Source organism: Aotus nancymaae, unplaced genomic scaffold (assembly GCF_030222135.1).
Source record: "Aotus nancymaae isolate 86718 unplaced genomic scaffold, 86718_ANA_hifiasm-v0.15.2.pri h1tg000022l_1, whole genome shotgun sequence".
Classification (NCBI taxonomy): Eukaryota; Metazoa; Chordata; class Mammalia; order Primates; family Aotidae; genus Aotus; species Aotus nancymaae.
In genome coordinates, this window is record NW_026988435.1 from 31,924,878 (window position 1) to 31,942,458 (window position 17,581).

At 37.3% G+C, this 17,581-nt stretch overlaps 1 non-coding gene across 1 annotated transcript; it reads right to left on the minus strand.

Annotated features, from left to right (window-relative positions):
* Positions 1-215: 215 nt before the first annotated feature.
* Positions 216-360, minus strand: LOC135276469 (U4 spliceosomal RNA). The gene has a single exon (XR_010344004.1). It is a non-coding gene; the product is annotated as a U4 spliceosomal RNA (small nuclear RNA).
* Positions 361-17,581: the final 17,221 nt, after the last annotated feature.

The window sequence follows — 17,581 nt, forward strand, 5'->3', positions numbered from 1 at the left end:
TCAAGTGGTTTGCTATGCAGCATCATTTTAGCAATAGATAACTAATTTGCGAATCCTCTAATTTCCCCCAGAGAATTTACCATATATTTGCAATGAGTCCTGCACATTTTTCTTTTACTATATATTGTCTTAGGTTGTGAACTGATGTTTCTAAACTACTTGAGAGAATATAGTATACCTTAGCTTTTATTTTTTGGCTCAATAGATATTTAATTGGTACATGGACCAGCTGGGAAATTTAAATTTCTAGACATAGAAGGATTCTTTAAAATTGCTAATTTCCTGGGAAAAGTTTTCCAGTAGCAATAATCAGGCCTCGGATAAACCTCATTGGCTACGATACTGCCACTGCGCAAAGCTAAAATAGCTAATTTCTTGCCTGACGTACATTTTTTCCCCCTGAAATTAAAATTTTAAAGAAATTTACCTTTTAAGGAACAAGTTTATCTTTCTTTTGCTTATTTTTCCCCCAAGACTCAATCTCAATAAATCCCAAAACTCAATGAGTATGCAGAATTTATAACCACACAACTACAGCTTAATCTGCCAGAAGAAAGTACTTTCAACGTAATGGCTTTCACATTTCTATCACTGAAATTCTACAGCTCTGTAATCTACTGTCTCCATCATTTTTGTTATTAATATTATTTTGGAAACTTCAAAAAGAAAGTGAGTCACTTTGCCTTAAAGGAGATTGGCTCCTTCTCCAGGATGTCCTCACAATGCTACCTCTCAAGAACACTGTGTTCAATCCCTGAACACTTGTGCCACGAGCAGTCCATGACAAAGATGCAAATATCGTCCTCCAGACCCTCATATTTCCTCTTCTGTCTTCCTTTACTCCTTTCTTTCTGGTCACTTCTCTCTCAAACATCCTAAAAAATTCAATGCTTCTTCTGAATAACGTAAGTCCCACAATGTAAAAACTATTCTCCCTTCAAAATGCTCCATGACCCAAAGGTTATTTGCCTTTTTCCCTGAGTTTTTACCAAAATCATGATCCTTACCAAAGTGTCATTTATCTCACCTTGGTGTCTGGTAGAAGAATTTTATTAAAATAATTCATGTGAATAAGTGGTAGCTTAATAAACTAACTAGAACAATCATTGGCATAAAGAGTATGATTGTTAATACAATCATACCAGTGGTAATAAAACTATCTGTGGCAGGATCTGCTATCTGCTCACAAAATATCATGTTCTGCTCTTCTTCCTGGGCACATTATTTCTCACCCAGGGTTACTCAGAAATTGCATGTTGAAGATTTTCCATTTACCAGGTTTCCGGAATTACTGTGTGGAGAGAGACAGCTTTTCTAACCCGTTAACTGTTATGTGAACAACACAGAAACTTTAATTTTGCTTAAATTATAAAAATATTGGGGTTTATAGAAACTAGTTACCCTAAATAATTCACTATACTTTATTCAGTGTGATTTATATTAAATATACTTAAAAGTATATTTTAAATTCCCTTAAAAGGGAACTTTGTACTCATTTATTCACAAGCAACGTTCACTAAAATGTCTCTATAAAAGGCCAGATAGTAAATATTTTAGGCTTTGTAAGCCATATAGTCTCTGTTGCCACCACTCAACTATATTGTTGTAATATGAAGCAAGCCATAAATGGCACATAGAACAAGTGGGCATGCCTATGTTTCAATAAAACTTTATTTACAAAAAGAGGAGGGAGGCAGGCTGGATTTGGCCCATAGGTATATTTTGCTAACTCCTTGGATAGATGTAAGTAAAACTAGAACCATACCTTTATGATATTGGCTGGGGTCACTCCCACAACTGCATTCAACAGAGTATTTGGTGGTGTTTGAAATTTTAAGATAGTTTTATTCTTATATCTGGAGCTTTATCCATTGTGACAGAAACATCTGAGGGCTCTCTGAGCTCAAACTTCTTCACATGGAACTAGATCCCAAAAGTCAACCATGGGAGCTACAAACCTGAAAGTCTTAAAATATGTAGAAAATTTAAATGGGCAACACCTCCCTGGCCCCAGTGAAGAATGTATTGGTGTAGAAACCAAGAGTTTATGCTCTATCTCATCCATGAAGGACTTGAGGTCACCTGCAAGAAGGGTAAGAATATGAACTCCCATATGGCACAAAAGACTTCCCCAGACACTGTGCTCAGAGACTTGACCAAATATTAGCTTGACTTCCACCTGTTATAGGTGGAAGCCATGTCCCTAACGGTGACCCCAGACTGTATTGAATCTTCATTCGAGAATGTACAGCACTTCCAAACCATAAAATAATACATTGTCCTAAGCCATCTCGCCAAACCATTTGCAGTAATTTTCCACCTACCCTTCTGTAGTTTTTTCACTTCCACGTGGCCCCCTAGTCCATTTTTGTTTCCCTTTTTTATTTCCCCATAAGTCCTTTGTTGTTCCCTGTCTGTTCTCCCCTTAAAAACCTCAATTATCTCTGTCTTAGTTAGAGTTGAGGAGAATTGGCAGCCTTGTTTGCAGATCCTACTATAACAACTCACATCCTGTTCACAAGTATTATTGAGTGGTCATAGGAAAATTCTACATTCAAACTGAACAGGAAAAATGGAATGAACCTAAGTGGCTAAGTCTTTACTGGAATCTCTCTTACTTACTGAAATAAGTCTAATTAAATTGTCTTGCCACCTTTAACAAGAGTCCAGCGCTGTTTTTGACAAGTGTATAGAGAAATAATTAGAAGAAACTGGGGAAAGGCTCCATTATTTCCAACAAATACATCAGCCACACTTTATTTCCCTCCTCTAAGGGGGGTGTCTGAAAGTAGAATCATGTTTAGATTTGGTAATTATGTTAATTACCTACCGCTACATAAAAGAAATCCCAAAACTTAGTGGCTGAAAATAACAATGATTTTTTTTAATGATTATCTAGGTTGGCTGGGCTCATCCACATGTTTTGTTTTCTCTTCCTGATAATGGCTACATGATATTGACTCCTAAAGCAACACTCAGCAGGATGCTTAATCAGGGCTGAGCAACTAAGACTGGTTTGTGCTTATATCTAGCGACTCGCTCAGTGTGACTAAAAAGTCTGGGAGTCAATGGAGCTCGAGCTTCTTTACATGGTGCTGGGCCCCATGAGTTCAACAATGGAAGCTTCAAGGGTTCTTAAAATCTACATCTGGAATCACATGTTTTTACTTTCTGTATATTCTACTAGTCAAATCAAGATGTAGGGTCACCCCAGATTCAGTAGGAAGGGAAGTGGACTCTCCCTCTTGAGAATGAAGTGGCACAGAACTGCAGACCTGGGGAGAATTGGCAGCCATCTTTGCAGATCCTACTACAAAAATTCACATCCTGTTCACAAGTGTTTTTGAGTGATCATAGGAGAATTCTACATTCAAATTGAACAGGAAAAATGGATTGAACCTAAGTTGGGAGTTTGTGAGGAGGCTCCAACAGAGAACAGAAAAGAGCAAGACTGCTGGGGGCAACCTTGGAATAGTTCACATGCAAGAACATGGGATGGGTATAAGATGAGTAATGAAGGCTGTGAAATGAAGGAAGAGCCAAAAGACCTATATTTATCCATTTGATGAAATAAATCATCTCTTAAGTGCAGAGTGCAGGAATAAGGTGATGGTTTACTTTCCTTATCCTCTTTAATTATGTCACTGGACCCTGGTCTTAATATAAGGAATTGACAGTTTCCAGTAGAATCATTTTGTTCTGCAAGCTTCTGATTGAAAAAAAACATTTTAAAAAATAAAGTTCAGCACCTGCTTTTCAAATAAGCAACTACACTAACTATAATGACCGTTACAGATGTTTGTTATAAGCATCTGCATTTCAAAATAATAAGGAAAATAAAATTATACCTTTTAGCAATTTTTGTTTCATTGAGTCAGGAAATTCAATATTTTATGTAAGCAAATCAATTCATCATATTTTATATACATCGTGCAAGGACAAGGTAGTAAGCAAGAGTCTTTCCCATTGTTACATAACAAATTACCACAAACTTAGCAACTCAAAACAATACAAATTTACTATCTTATGTAGATGAAAAGAATCAAACTCGGTAAAATATTTGAAGAGATTTATTCTGAGCCAAATATGAGTGACTATGGCCCATGACACAGCCTTCAGGAGGTCCTAAGAACATGTGCCAAGGTGGTCAGGGTACAGCTTGGTTTTATATATTTTAGGGAGGCATGAGACATCAATCAAATATATTTAAGAAATACATTTGTTTGGTTCAGAAAGTCAGGACAACTCAAAGCAGGGGCTCCCAGGCTATAGGTAAATTTAAACATTTTCTGGTTGACAATTGGTTGAGTTTATCTGAAGACCTGGGATTAATGGAAAGGAATGTTCAGGGTAAGATAAGGGATTGTGGAGACCAAGTTTTATTGTGCAGAGGAATCTCTCGGACGGCAGACCTCCAAAAGAAAGCAGATTGTAACATGTTTCCTATCAGACCTAAAAGGGTGTCTGGCCCTTAGTTGATTATCATCTGGATCTGCAAAGAAAAAAGGAAAACGAAGGGGGAAGGAGTTTTTTTTCTAGAATGTGGATTTTTCCCATAAGAGACTTTGCAGGGCAATTTCAAGGTATGGAAAGAAAATAATATATTTTGGTGTTAAATATTTTTTTCATTGTCTCATAATGTTATGCCAGAGTCAGATTGAAAAGTAAGTCATGATATATAGGGTCAAATAAAACCCATATAATAAAAACTTAGGTTTTTAGGGCATGACTCCCTAGACCCTTTAGAAGGAATTTGGGCAAGATAAAAAATCAGAGCTTAGTCTTCACAATATCTGTGGGTCAGAAGTTTTGGCACAAGTTAGCTGGATCCTGTGCTTATTAGGGATTCACTAGGTTGAAATCAAGGAGTCAGAGGGGGCTACCATCTTTTCTGAGAATCCTAGTCATCTTCCACATTCACTGGTTGTTGGAGGAATTAGATTACTTACTTCTATAGGACAAACACATTGCTTTCTTGCTGGCTTTCAGCTGGGGGCCACTCTCAGCTCAGTTTTGAGAGACCACTAGCTAGCCGGGCGCGGTGGCTCACTCCTATAATCCCAGCACTTCGGGAGGCCGAGGTGGGTGATCACGAGATCAAGAGATCAAGACCATCCTGGTCAACATGGTGAAACCCCGTCTCTACTAAAAATACAAAAATTAGCTGGGCATGGTGGCGCACACTTGTAGTCCCAGCTACTCGGGAGGCTGAGACAGGAGAATTGCTTAAACCCAGGAGGCAGAGTTTGCGGTGAGCCGAGATAGAGCCATTGCACTCCAGCCTGGTTAACAAGAAGGAAACTCCATCTCAAAAAAAAAAAAAAAAAAAAAAAACACTAGCCATTTAAGGCCAACAGAATAGCCTTGTTTTGAAAAACATTATAACTATGTGTCTTTCCTGAAAATATTGGTAGAGGTTATTCTTTTTGTGCATTACTTGTTGAGTTACAAATTTAGCCCGTGCTCCATTTTTTAAAAGAATTTTTACCAGCATTTAAAAAATGTATAGTATAAAAAATAGTGTGAGAAAATTGAGGCAAGGAGAAAATAAGTACAGGTGAAGTAATGCCCAAGGAGAAAGTTATATCCCAAACTGCATAACATAAAATTCTACTGTATGGCTGGTGGCCTACACTTAAAATCTAAGCATGCCATTAATAGTTAACAAAGCAGAGAAGGAAACTGATATTCTTTCAGAAAAGATTTTATTCAAATAAAGAAACCTAATAGAAATTTCTTCCATGGGTCCTCATGAAAAGGGCACCATGTCGTAGAGTGAGCAACATTGCAACTTGACCTCCTTAAATAAATCCAAAGGCATAGTTCCAACACAAAACTTCCATAAAAATATCTAATAATTGTATAAGCAAATAAAAATGTGGTTTGATTTGGCATTACCTAGGCATGTAATTTTAAATCATTCAAAAACACATAGATTACAAATTCTTTAGTAAGTTATCCATGAATAACATTACTCAAACTGAGTTTTTGATAAAAATTACATGGCAAAGCATTTTAAGTTATATTATCTGGCTAAAACCTGAAGATTATACATGGCATGTGGGGAATAGCTAGCAGATTATCATGCCTTGACAACCAAATAGGCCTGCAGGGATACTGACATCCCCTTATTAAAACGAGAAGCCTAAGACTTCAACTTGGATAGACTGTCATCCAATAACAACATGGAGTTGAACCAAGGTAGTGACCCTGGGCAAAGCCAACATTTTACTCACTTCTGGGGCTGCTGCAAATACGGGCAAATGAGTAACTGAAGGCCCAAATTCTCCATTAAAGACTATGACTGCAGGAATTTTTATATAGACAATGTTATGAACAGGTGTTACAAATAACCAAAGTGCCCACTGATAATCTTGGTAAAGTATCCATAGAACAGTGACTATTAAATCCTGAAATTAAACTGTTTGTCTTCTGATGATTCTTTACAGTAAATCAGAAAAGCATTGGTACAGATTTTTCTCCAGCCTACTTAGAAGCCAAGGAATAGGAAAATTTGTTCAGTTACCTTGGTCCAGAGTATGAGATTATCAAAGTGTCATGACAGATCTACCATAAATTTCATAAAACCACCAAAAGATATTAGATCTGAAGAACACAGCAGAGTTAAGAACTTGACAATTATGGTGAGGGTTGAAGGACAGGCAAAAAGGGAGCAAGATAATTGGAGTGATAAAATAAAGGGTCCCTTTGTTAAAATATGAAAATTCTGGCTTTCAGTTTCCTAAGAGAATCAAATCTAAGGATGAGAAATTTCAAGGTATAATCACACACATGAATGGCTATTGTGAAATTAAGGAAAGTTTATAGAGTAGAAAAGCTTAGGAATGGCGAGCCTAGAGGACTCGATATATACCAACAGCCAAAATATACTCACCTACTTCAAAAGAACTACAAGCTGAGCTTCAATTATTTGCTAGTTGTTATTTCCTATTTACTTATGCAAGTTACTTAAACTGATGAGTTTGAAAACAATAGCCTACAAAAAATGTGCAAATTTTTTAATAACTAATACACTTTGTCAAGCTAATTGAACTCTACATGCTAAGGACTTTGGCATCAACAATGATGACTAATAGCTGAAATAGGAGATGAAGAAAAGTTAATGTGAAGGAAAATAAAATCTTGGATTTATAGTGTAGTCCAGTTGACTAAAATTTCAAAATAATATTGACATACTGATAGCAAATGGACAAAGCGAATGGTGGAGAAAGCAGTTACGATTTCACACAAAACCACTTCCAACAGAAATACCATTTTATATTGCTCATCTTCTAAATGGTTGTTTACAATAATCATTTTTAAGAGAAAGTTTTATTTCCATTGTGGTTACTAATGCATCTGAGTCACTTCTATGTTCTTCTCCAGTGCGATGTAAAAAAGGCCAATGAAGAAATAAATCACTTCAATAAAGACCTATGTTTAACAGAAGATCTTAGGAAGGTCATCCTTAAAGACCACATGTTAAGTTGGCTGAGTATCAATACAATGAGTATACGTTGATTCACAAGGAACTTATTTCCCTAGGGCTCCACTTTCTAAGAGTGGTCCACAGTGGTAGCTTCAAGCTGAACTCTGAACTTGAAATGAAATCCTATGTTATTTGAATTCTTTTTTTATTCTTCAAACTGTGAGATCCTCTAACAAATTTCTGCTAACAGTTCCAAGTTTTAAAATTTGGGAAGTTAGAGACACATTATTATTTTTTTTATTTCAACTTTTATAGTAGACACAGGGAGTACATGTGCAGATTTGCTACATGGGTATATTGTACCAAGTAGTGACCATAGTACCTAATGGGTAGTTTTTCAACCCACATCCACCTTGCTCCCTCCCCTGTCTAGTGGTCTGCAGTGCCTGTCGTTCCCGTGTATCTGTCTATGTATGCCCAGTACCATAATCCCAAGTGAATTAATGCAGGAACAAAGACATGTTTTTGTTTTTGTTTTTTTATTTGAAGGCTACATCTGGGGCTGGCTAAAATTGAGATTGTCTTGCAGATATGTCAGTTCCAACTTGGGCCTCTTTTTTTGTGTGTGTATAAAAAAGAAATTTTATTTATTTTTAAATTGTAAATTCAGAGGGTACATATGCAGGCTTGTTACATGGGTGTATTGCATAATGCTGGGATTTAGGCTTTTGTGAACCCATCACCCAAACAGTGGACATAGTGTCCAACAGGTAGTTTTTCAATTCTTGTCCCTCTTTCCACCCTCCCCACTTTTAGATTTCTCAGTATCTATGTTTTCCATCTTTATAGCCACCAACATGAGTCTTTTGATTAAACAACACATGGCTGAGGTCAATTTAAAACAACATTCCAATATAGATTCTCATCTATGTTCCTGATCCCTGAAGAAGTGTGCCTGATGCGGCTAAACATCATCAAATGAGTAAGTCAACACAGGAGAAGAAAAGAACAGTTCTTTATCAGATGAAGTGAGTGAAACAGCTAAATGTCAAGTGACAAGGCATTGGGACTGACTGTATAAAATGCTAATAACATCTAGAGAATAGTTTACATTGTGCTGAACATCTTATGCACATTATTTCTTTGATTCTTTTTAACACACTGTTGTGGGCTGAATGGTATCTCCCAAGATGTCTTGTTGGGATCCTGTCCTGTAGTGCTTCACAACGTGACTTTGTTTGGCGTTAGGCTTGTTGAAGATGTAATTGGTTATGATGAGGTCATATTGGAGAGAGGTGGATTTCTAATCCAATGTGACTGATGTCTGTGTAAAGGGGAAATGTGGACAGAGGCACAGATATAAAAAGAACACATTGCCTTGTGAAGATGAAGGCAGAAATCAGAGTGATGTGTCTACAAGCCAAGGAACACCAAAGATTGACAGAAAATCACCAGAAGCCAAGCGAGGCATGAAACATTCTCCCTGAGAACCTTCAGAAGGAAGCAACCCTGCTGGCATCTTCATCTTGGACTTTGAGCCTCCAGAACTATGAGGCAATACATTTCTGTTGTTTAAGCCACCCAGTTTATGGTATTTTGGTACAGCAGTACTAGAATACTAATGGATGCTGTATTGCATAAATATTTCAGGCATAGGTAGGATAGATTAAAAACTTTGTTCATGAGGTTATACTTATGAATTAGATCAAATACTTGAACTAAATAAGGTATGGTGTATATATTCTTCAGACAGAGGCAAGAAGTAAGACACTTCTCCGTTCCTCATGAATATGCAGCAAATGAAGAAAATTGCTAGCACAAGGAATGGCACTCTTGTGTGCTTTTTTTTTCAGGGTCTTAACAAGCTCAGATTTCAAGCATATTCATTTGCTAACTTCTCTGCACTTATTCCAAGGCCAACTAAGAGAAGAGTAAGAGAAGAGTATTGCTGTTCCTTTTCAGAGAGTTTTCATTCCACACAGCAAGGTAATAGGCTGTAGGCCTCTCAAGAAATAGGTTACTATGGTGGTTTGGGAGGGTTGATAGGCAGACACAGAGTTTTTAAAGCAGTGGAAACGCTCTGTATACTATGATGATAGATATATGTCTCCATTCATTTGTCCAAATTCATAGAATGCACAACACCAACAATAAACCCTAATGTTAACTATGCACTCTGGGTGATTCTGATGTATCGATATAGGTTTATCATCAATTATAACAAATGTACCACTCTGGTGGGGTTGTTGATAATGTGAAAGACCATGCACGTGGGGCAGAAAGGAGATGGGAAATCTCTGCACCTGCCTCTTAATTTTTCTGTGAACCTAAAATATCTCTTAAAAAAATAAAGTCTTTAGAAAATTGCTATAGTGCCCATTAGCTAAAATTCCTTTGCCTCTGTGGCCCCTCTCTTCACTGAAGGATTGCTGAAAAGAGTGGGAAATTGTCCTATAGCAGGCAGTAGAAGACAGGGGACTAACTGATATCATCATCTCCATTTGTAAATGAGAACAGCAATACTTAAAGTATTCTGCTCAAACTCTCACAGTTAGTAAAAGGCCGGTATTTAAATCCAGAAGTTACTCCAATCTTGTGTTCATAACCACTGGACGAGGCTGCTTCCCAAAAATCACCTATTAGCATGAGATAATGATAATGTTTAGAAAAAGCTTTTCCACTCCGGATGGGTTTTATGTAAAAAATTATACATGCTTATTGAAATAAGTCAAATAATACTAAGTCATATAAGGAAAACTTTAATGTTAAGTGCTTCCACTTTCTTGTTAGAAACTCATTCCCTTTTAGTAACTAATGGCAACAGTTTGATATTTATCTTTCCATGTATTTATCTATTCCATACAAATAGAACCCAAAAAAAAGCACAGAGGAGTTTTTGTTCCTGTCTTCTTTAAAAATTGAATGATATTCTTTATATTGGCCATTCCTTCAGGTATTTTAATAGATATATAATTAAGTGTGTGTGTGTAAATATATATATATATATATATATATATATAATATATATACATAGCTGCTGCTGCCTATCTAGAGGTCTCTTCTTCCTGTGAAGATGTAAGCGGCAGAGACTATCCTGGGTGACTTTATCATAAAAAGGCTGTAAAAGGATGATCACTAGCTCACAGAATCATTGGGAATGCCGAAGTACCAGATTTAGGGACAAACAGTGAGAACAATAGTTAGGCCACAGCATAGAAGTGATCAGAAAATACGTATTTGAGATAATTAATATGCTAACTACCCTGATCTGATCACTATGCACTATGTGTATGGAAACATCACCACATACCCCAGGAAGACGTACAAGTATTATTTTTTCAATTTTTAATAAATTAATGAAAAATAAATGAGACCATTTCAAAATCATGGGAAATAAAAATTTACACTGATACCAATCTGAACCAAAAAAATTAAACTTATAGCAACTGCCAACTACCTCTAGAGAATTTCTTACTGTGATATTGTGAAGTATATGTTTGATATCTGCACCTGGTTCCTGAGGCAGAGCTCCTAATACCCTCATAGACAGGGTGCTAAGAGAATCTCTTGTTCTAATATTTGGTCTTTGAGCCCAGTTTTGGCACAGAGCTCTGCTCATAAGACCTTCATAATTTCCTGAGCTCTAAGACTGCCTGACACAGAACTTCTAAATCTCTTGGAATTTCCTAGGTGACAGAAGCATCCTCTGTTCTAATGAGGTGACTCTTGGTAGATACCTGGATAGCCTCATGATTGGGGTTGGTAGCTGCTAGAAGAACAAATCATGTGATTAGAGTGTTGGGACTTTCAATCTCAGCCCCCAACCTCTGGGGAGGGGAGAAGGGCTAAAGGTAGAGTTGAACTCTAATGGCCAATGATTTAACTAATCATGCCTATGTAATGAAGCATCCATAAAAAACTAAAGATCATGATGCAGAGAGTTTCTAGGTTGCTGAATAAGTGGTGGTTCCTGGAGAATGATGCACACAGAGGCCTGGAAGCTCTCTGTACCTCTTTCCACATACCTTTGTCTGTCCATCTCTTCTACCTGGCAGATCATCTGTATGCATTATAGTATTTTTTATTAAAAAATGGATAAATGTAAGTAATATGTTTCCCTGAGTTATGTGAGTCACTATAGCAAATTAATTGAACCCAAGAAGGAGGTTATGGAAATCCCAATTTATAGCTGGTCATTCAGAAGCACAGTCCAAAGTCTGGAGTATGTGATTGGCATCTGAAGTTGGGGGGAGTCTTGTGGAGCTGAGCCCTCAACCTATGAAATCGGACACTAACTCCAAGTAGACAGCTGGGTGAATTAGAAGACACCTAGCTAGTGTCCACTGGAGAACTGTCTGATGTTTGGAAAAAACTCACACCCATTTTGGTGACCAGAGGTGAAGTGCAGTGTGTCATGTTGAGAGTAGAGAGTAGGAAAAAAGTTTGTTTTTCCATCAAAGGTACCATGTCTGTTTCTAATACTACCTGAAGGAGTCTAAATCATACTACATGGAGACTGTAAAATGTAGCATCTAAAAGTTTTCAACTTTTTTGGTAGGAGGCAGTCTGTGCCTCCCACCAAAATTATAAGGTATGAATTCATCAAACTAGAGAAAGAGGGTTTTGGTGCTAGGTGGCAGAAAAGAATAATTGATCTGTGCAGCATATCTTCTTTTTGAGTTTAGCCATTCTAATGGATGAAAACGGGTTTCCCATTCTTTCTTTTATGACACCTCCCTAATATGTTTAAGATATATTTTATTTCATCTTCCTAATTTGTACTTTTATGTTTTTCAATTACTAATATATTTTGTGCTCTTAAATTTTAATACAATTTTTATTTTAATGATATCTAAAGTATCAATCATTTTATTATTCATTCACCTTAAAAATGTGGCTATGGTTTGGACATTTGGATTAAGTAATGACGTTGTAATTCAGCCAGAACTGGCAGTAAGCACCAGTGTTTGAGATGTTTTGAGAACAAAAGTCTCAGTTCCTGGAAGGGCAGCCCTTCATGTGAACTTAGAGGTACACTCTGTATGGTGTAATTCAAGACAGCTGAATGTTCTGCCTGCCTAAAAGATGTCTTCCACCAGGTTTTTATAAAGACTAGTATTACCAGCTTGAAGGCTGTTTTCTGATTTAGGGCATTAAAACCTAAGGAACATGTTAAAAGACTGAATGAACATTCACTGACTTGTTCATTCATTAAACTATTTTAAGTTTTTTACTTGACAATTAATAATCATGTATTTATATAGGGTACCATGTGACATATACATTAGAGAATGATTAAATCAAGCTAATTAACATATCTGTAACCTCATGTACTTATGTTGTTTGTGTGTGCTATGAACATTTAAAGTCTACTCTCATAGCAATTTTGAAATATACATTACATTATTGTTAACTATTGTCACCATGCTGTGCAATCCATTTTAAAACTTATTCCTTCTATTTGACCAAGCTTTGTAAATATTTAAGGAGTGTCTCCTTAGCCTTACCCTGTTTGAGGCACTAATGACACATAGTTGAATATCAAATTTGAACCTCTCTTCTTAGGCATATAACTATAGGCAAATTATGTCAACCCTTGCCAGTTTTCACACTTAAAATAGAGATGATAACGCTGCCCACTTAATGGGTTTGCTCTAAGAATTAAATGACACTGTTCACAGTGCCCAGAAAGAAGGTAAGCCCGCTGGCAGTCAGCACACATAATGGACCAAAGGGTCTTTGAAGAAAGAACATACTCAAGTACAGGCGATGAGCTTTTAATCAAGCACAATATGGCAGTGCTGAATGGCAGGATGGGGGTGCTATCTGTGATCCTACCACAGTCTGATGACAGGGCCAATACCAAAAGGTGAGATCCAATCGAGCACTAAGCACCCATGCAAGGGTGCTGTCCAAACCAGAGACAGGCTATGGGGACTGCTAGATAGTTTGCTAAAGGACATCCCTCCCATCCAAGTCTCTCCCCAGTCTCTCCTAAGGAGAGCCACCTTGAAGCTTTGGACTCCAAACATGACTTTATGGTACAACTTTAACACAGAGGTTTATATTCAATAACCTACAGATACCATAATCATCATCACTATCGTTATTAATAAACCTATAGTTAATTACAACAAGGTATGACAAATCTGTAATAGACATAGGCTAGGCTGCTATGGTTGATGAGAGTACAGAGGAACAGCACTTCCCAAATTGGGGTAGAGGAAAGAAGGTTTTATAGAAAGTACCTTAAGGAGAAAAAACTTGAACCAAGTCTTCAAGAATGAATATGAGTTATTCTGGAGAAGAAAGTATGTGTGTTTGGCAGGAAGTACAAATGCTTAGAGAAGACATGAAATAGCACATCTAAACTATGGGGATGTGAAAGAATGTGGAGTGTTGGTAGACTTATCAAAGGGTAGCATGGGCCAGGACATAATCTAAATGTGGGAGAATGGAGAGAGAGGATGTTGTTCAAATGATGAATGGCTTTGGATACCATGTTGAATTGAGACTTTGTGTTCAATATAATAAGGAGACATAAAATGACTTTAAGGGTAGTGGATGTGGGGAGGTTACGATATCTGTATTTTAGACTTCCTACTCGGAGAGTAGTGGGGAAGTTCACTGAAGGAGCTTAAGATTAGTAACCAGGAGCCCCATCCTGTCAATGCAGTAATCTCATGCGGAGTGGTGATGGCTGAACTAAAGTAGCAGCAGTAGCAGGGAAGGAAACAATTAGATACACACTTAGGAGGTGGAACTGACACTTGAGACAACTGGCTGGAGAACAAGGAAACTCTTCAAATATTACCAGGTCCCTGTCCTGGACAACTGAGTTGATGTGGCATTATCATCAAGCATGAGATGCAGAACTCCAGGGTTAGTTTAGTGAGTATGTGTAGACTCTGAGATGTCTGTTGAATATTATTCTAATGAGACCTGGAGCTCCCTGACACATATAAAACACATATAATCAGATATGAAACACAACAGCCAAGCTGGGAGAAACCCAAGTGGCCAAAGAGAAAGACCATGTAGAGATGTTTTGATCAAAGGCCCCAGCAGAGGTTTCAGTCAACAGCTAGCATCATCAATATAGTGATATTTTAATGATGTGACAGATGTGTATTTTGTCCCAAAGTTGTAAAAAGTCAAGTCTCTATGGAAAATCCCTACTGGTTCTTCTATCTGATTGAACCCTGACTGACAAAACAAATGTGGTCTTTATAAACCTCTTTTTCATTTTATACAGTTTGGTATACGCAGTCCAACTCTCCACACACTTTGTTCTTTGGGACCAAAGGTTAGCAGTTTTAGAGTTCCATCAATCTAGCATCCTGCTGTTCAGTTAGCATTTAGCCAGTGGTCCATCTCCTCAAACTCAGAAATCATGTGTACAGTAGATTGACAATCTAAAGCAGGGGTTGGCAAGCATTTTTTGTGAAGTGCCTAATACTAAATATTTTAGGATTTGTAGCCCATCAGGCCTTTATCACAACTATTCTTCTCCCACTGTTAAATAACAAACACCCATAGACAATACAGAAATTTTAAAATATGACTGTGTCACCATAAAACTTTACTTACAAAAACAAACAGTACAGATTTGGCCTATAGACCATGGTTTCACAATGCCTAATTTAGACAAAATAGTATAAGTTGTTTATCACAAAATTACATTTAAAATGGTCACAAATATATTTAGCACTAAGAAAAAAAATAAATTCAAGGTCAGACTGCCTAAGAGCTAATCACAGCTCTGCTACTCTCTGATGCTTCATTTTCTCATTTTAAATAGAGGCAAGAAAGTAAGTGCAGTGTTTTAAAACATATCCACAAGTTTTTTGACATGCTTTCTTTCAAAAGGTAATGTCTAATTCCCTTCCCCCTGAATATGGACGGGACATAATGACTCCCAATGAATAGAATGTTGCAGAAGTTGTGCCCATATGAGAAAAAAGGAGAGAACTAAAATTGACACCCTATCATCAAAATTGAAAGAGCTAGAGGAGCAAGATCAAAAAAACTCAAAACCTAGCAGAAGACAAGAAATAACTAAGATCAAAGCAGAAATGAAGGAGATAGAGACACGAAAAACCCTACAAAAAATCAATAAATCCAGGAGCTGGTTTTTTGAAAAGATCAACAAAATAGACAGACCACTAGCCAAACTAATAAAAAAGAAAAGAGAGAATAACCAAATAGATGCAATAAAAAATGATAAAGGGGATATCACCACAGATTCCACAGAAATTCAAACCATCATCAGAGATTATTACAAACAACTCTATGCACATAAATTAGAAAACCTGGAAGAAATGGATAAATTCCTGGACAGTAGTCTCCTCCCATGTCTAAGCCAGGAAGAAGTCGAAACCCTGAATAGACCAATAACAAGGTCTGAAGTCGAGGCAGCAATTAAGAGCCTACCACCCAAAAAAAGCCCAGGCCCAGACGGTTTCACAGCCGAATTCTACCAGACATACAAAGAGGAACTGGTACCATTCCTACTGAAACTATTCCAAATAATCCAAAAAGAGGGAATCCTCCCCAAATCATTTTATGAGACCAACATCATCCTAATACCAAAACCCGGCAGAGACTCAACAAGAAAAGAAAACTACAGGCCAATATCCATGATGAACATAGATGCAAAAATCTTCAATAAAATACTGGCAAGCCGATTACAACAGCACATCAAAAAGCTTATCCACCATGATCAAGTAGGATTCATCCCAGGGATGCAAGGCTGGTTCAATATACGCAAGTCTATAAATGTAATTCACCACATAAACAGAACCAAAAACAAAAACCACATGATTATCTCAATTGATGCAGAGAAGGCCTTTGACAAAATTCAACAGCCCTTTATGCTAAAAACACTCAATAAACTAGGTATCGACGGAACGTATCTCAAAATAATAAAAGCTATTTATGACAAACCGACAGCCAATATCATACTGAATGGGCAAAAACTGGAAGCATCCCCTTTGAAATCTGGCACTAGACAAGGATGCCCTCTCTCACCACTCCTATTCAATATAGTACTGAAAGTTCTAGCCAGAGCAATCAGGCAAGAAAAAGAAATAAAGGGTATTCGATTAGGAAAGGAGGAAGTCAAATTGTCTCTATTCGCAGACGACATGATTGTATATCTAGAAGACCCTATCACCTCAGCCCAAAATCTCCTGAAACTGATAAGCAACTTCAGCAAAGTCTCAGGATACAAAATCAATGTGCAAAAATCACAAGCATTCCTATACACCAATAACAGACTTAAAGAGAGCCAAATCAAGAACGAACTGCCATTCACAATTGCTACAAAGAGAATAAAATACCTAGGAATACAACTAACAAGGAACGTAAAGGACCTCTTCAAGGAGAACTACAAATCACTGCTCAACGAAATAAGAGAGGACACAAACAGATGGAGAAACATTCCATGTTCATGGTTAGGAAGAATTAATATCGTGAAAATGGCCATACTGCCCAAAGTAATTTACAGATTCAATGCTATCCCCATCAAGCTACCAATGACCTTCCTCACAGAACTGGAAAAAACCACCTTAAACTTCATATGGAACCAAAAGAGAGCCCGCATAGCCAAGTCAATTCTAAGCAAAAAGAACAAAGCGGGAGGCATCACACTACCAGACATCAAACTCTACTACAAGGCTACAGTAATCAAAACAGCATGGTACTGGTACCAAAACAGAGATATAGACCAATGGAACAGAACAGAGGCGTCGGAGGCGACACAACATATCTACAACCACCTGATCTTTGAGAAACCTGAAAAAAACAAGCAATGGGGAAAGGATTCCATGTTCAATAAGTGGTGTTGGGAAAACTGGCTAGCCATATGCAGAAAGCAGAAACTGGACCCCTTCCTGACACCTTACACTAAAATTGACTCCAGATGGATTAAAGACTTAAACATAAGACGTAACACCATAAAAACACTAGAAGGAAACCTAGGCAAAACCATTCAGGACATAGGCATAGGCAAGGACTTTATGACCAAAACACCAAAAGCATTGGCAACAAAAGCCAAAATAGACAAATGGGACCTAATCAAACTCCACAGCTTTTGCACGGCAAAAGAAACAGTCAATAGAGTGAATCGGCAACCAACAGAATGGGAAAAAA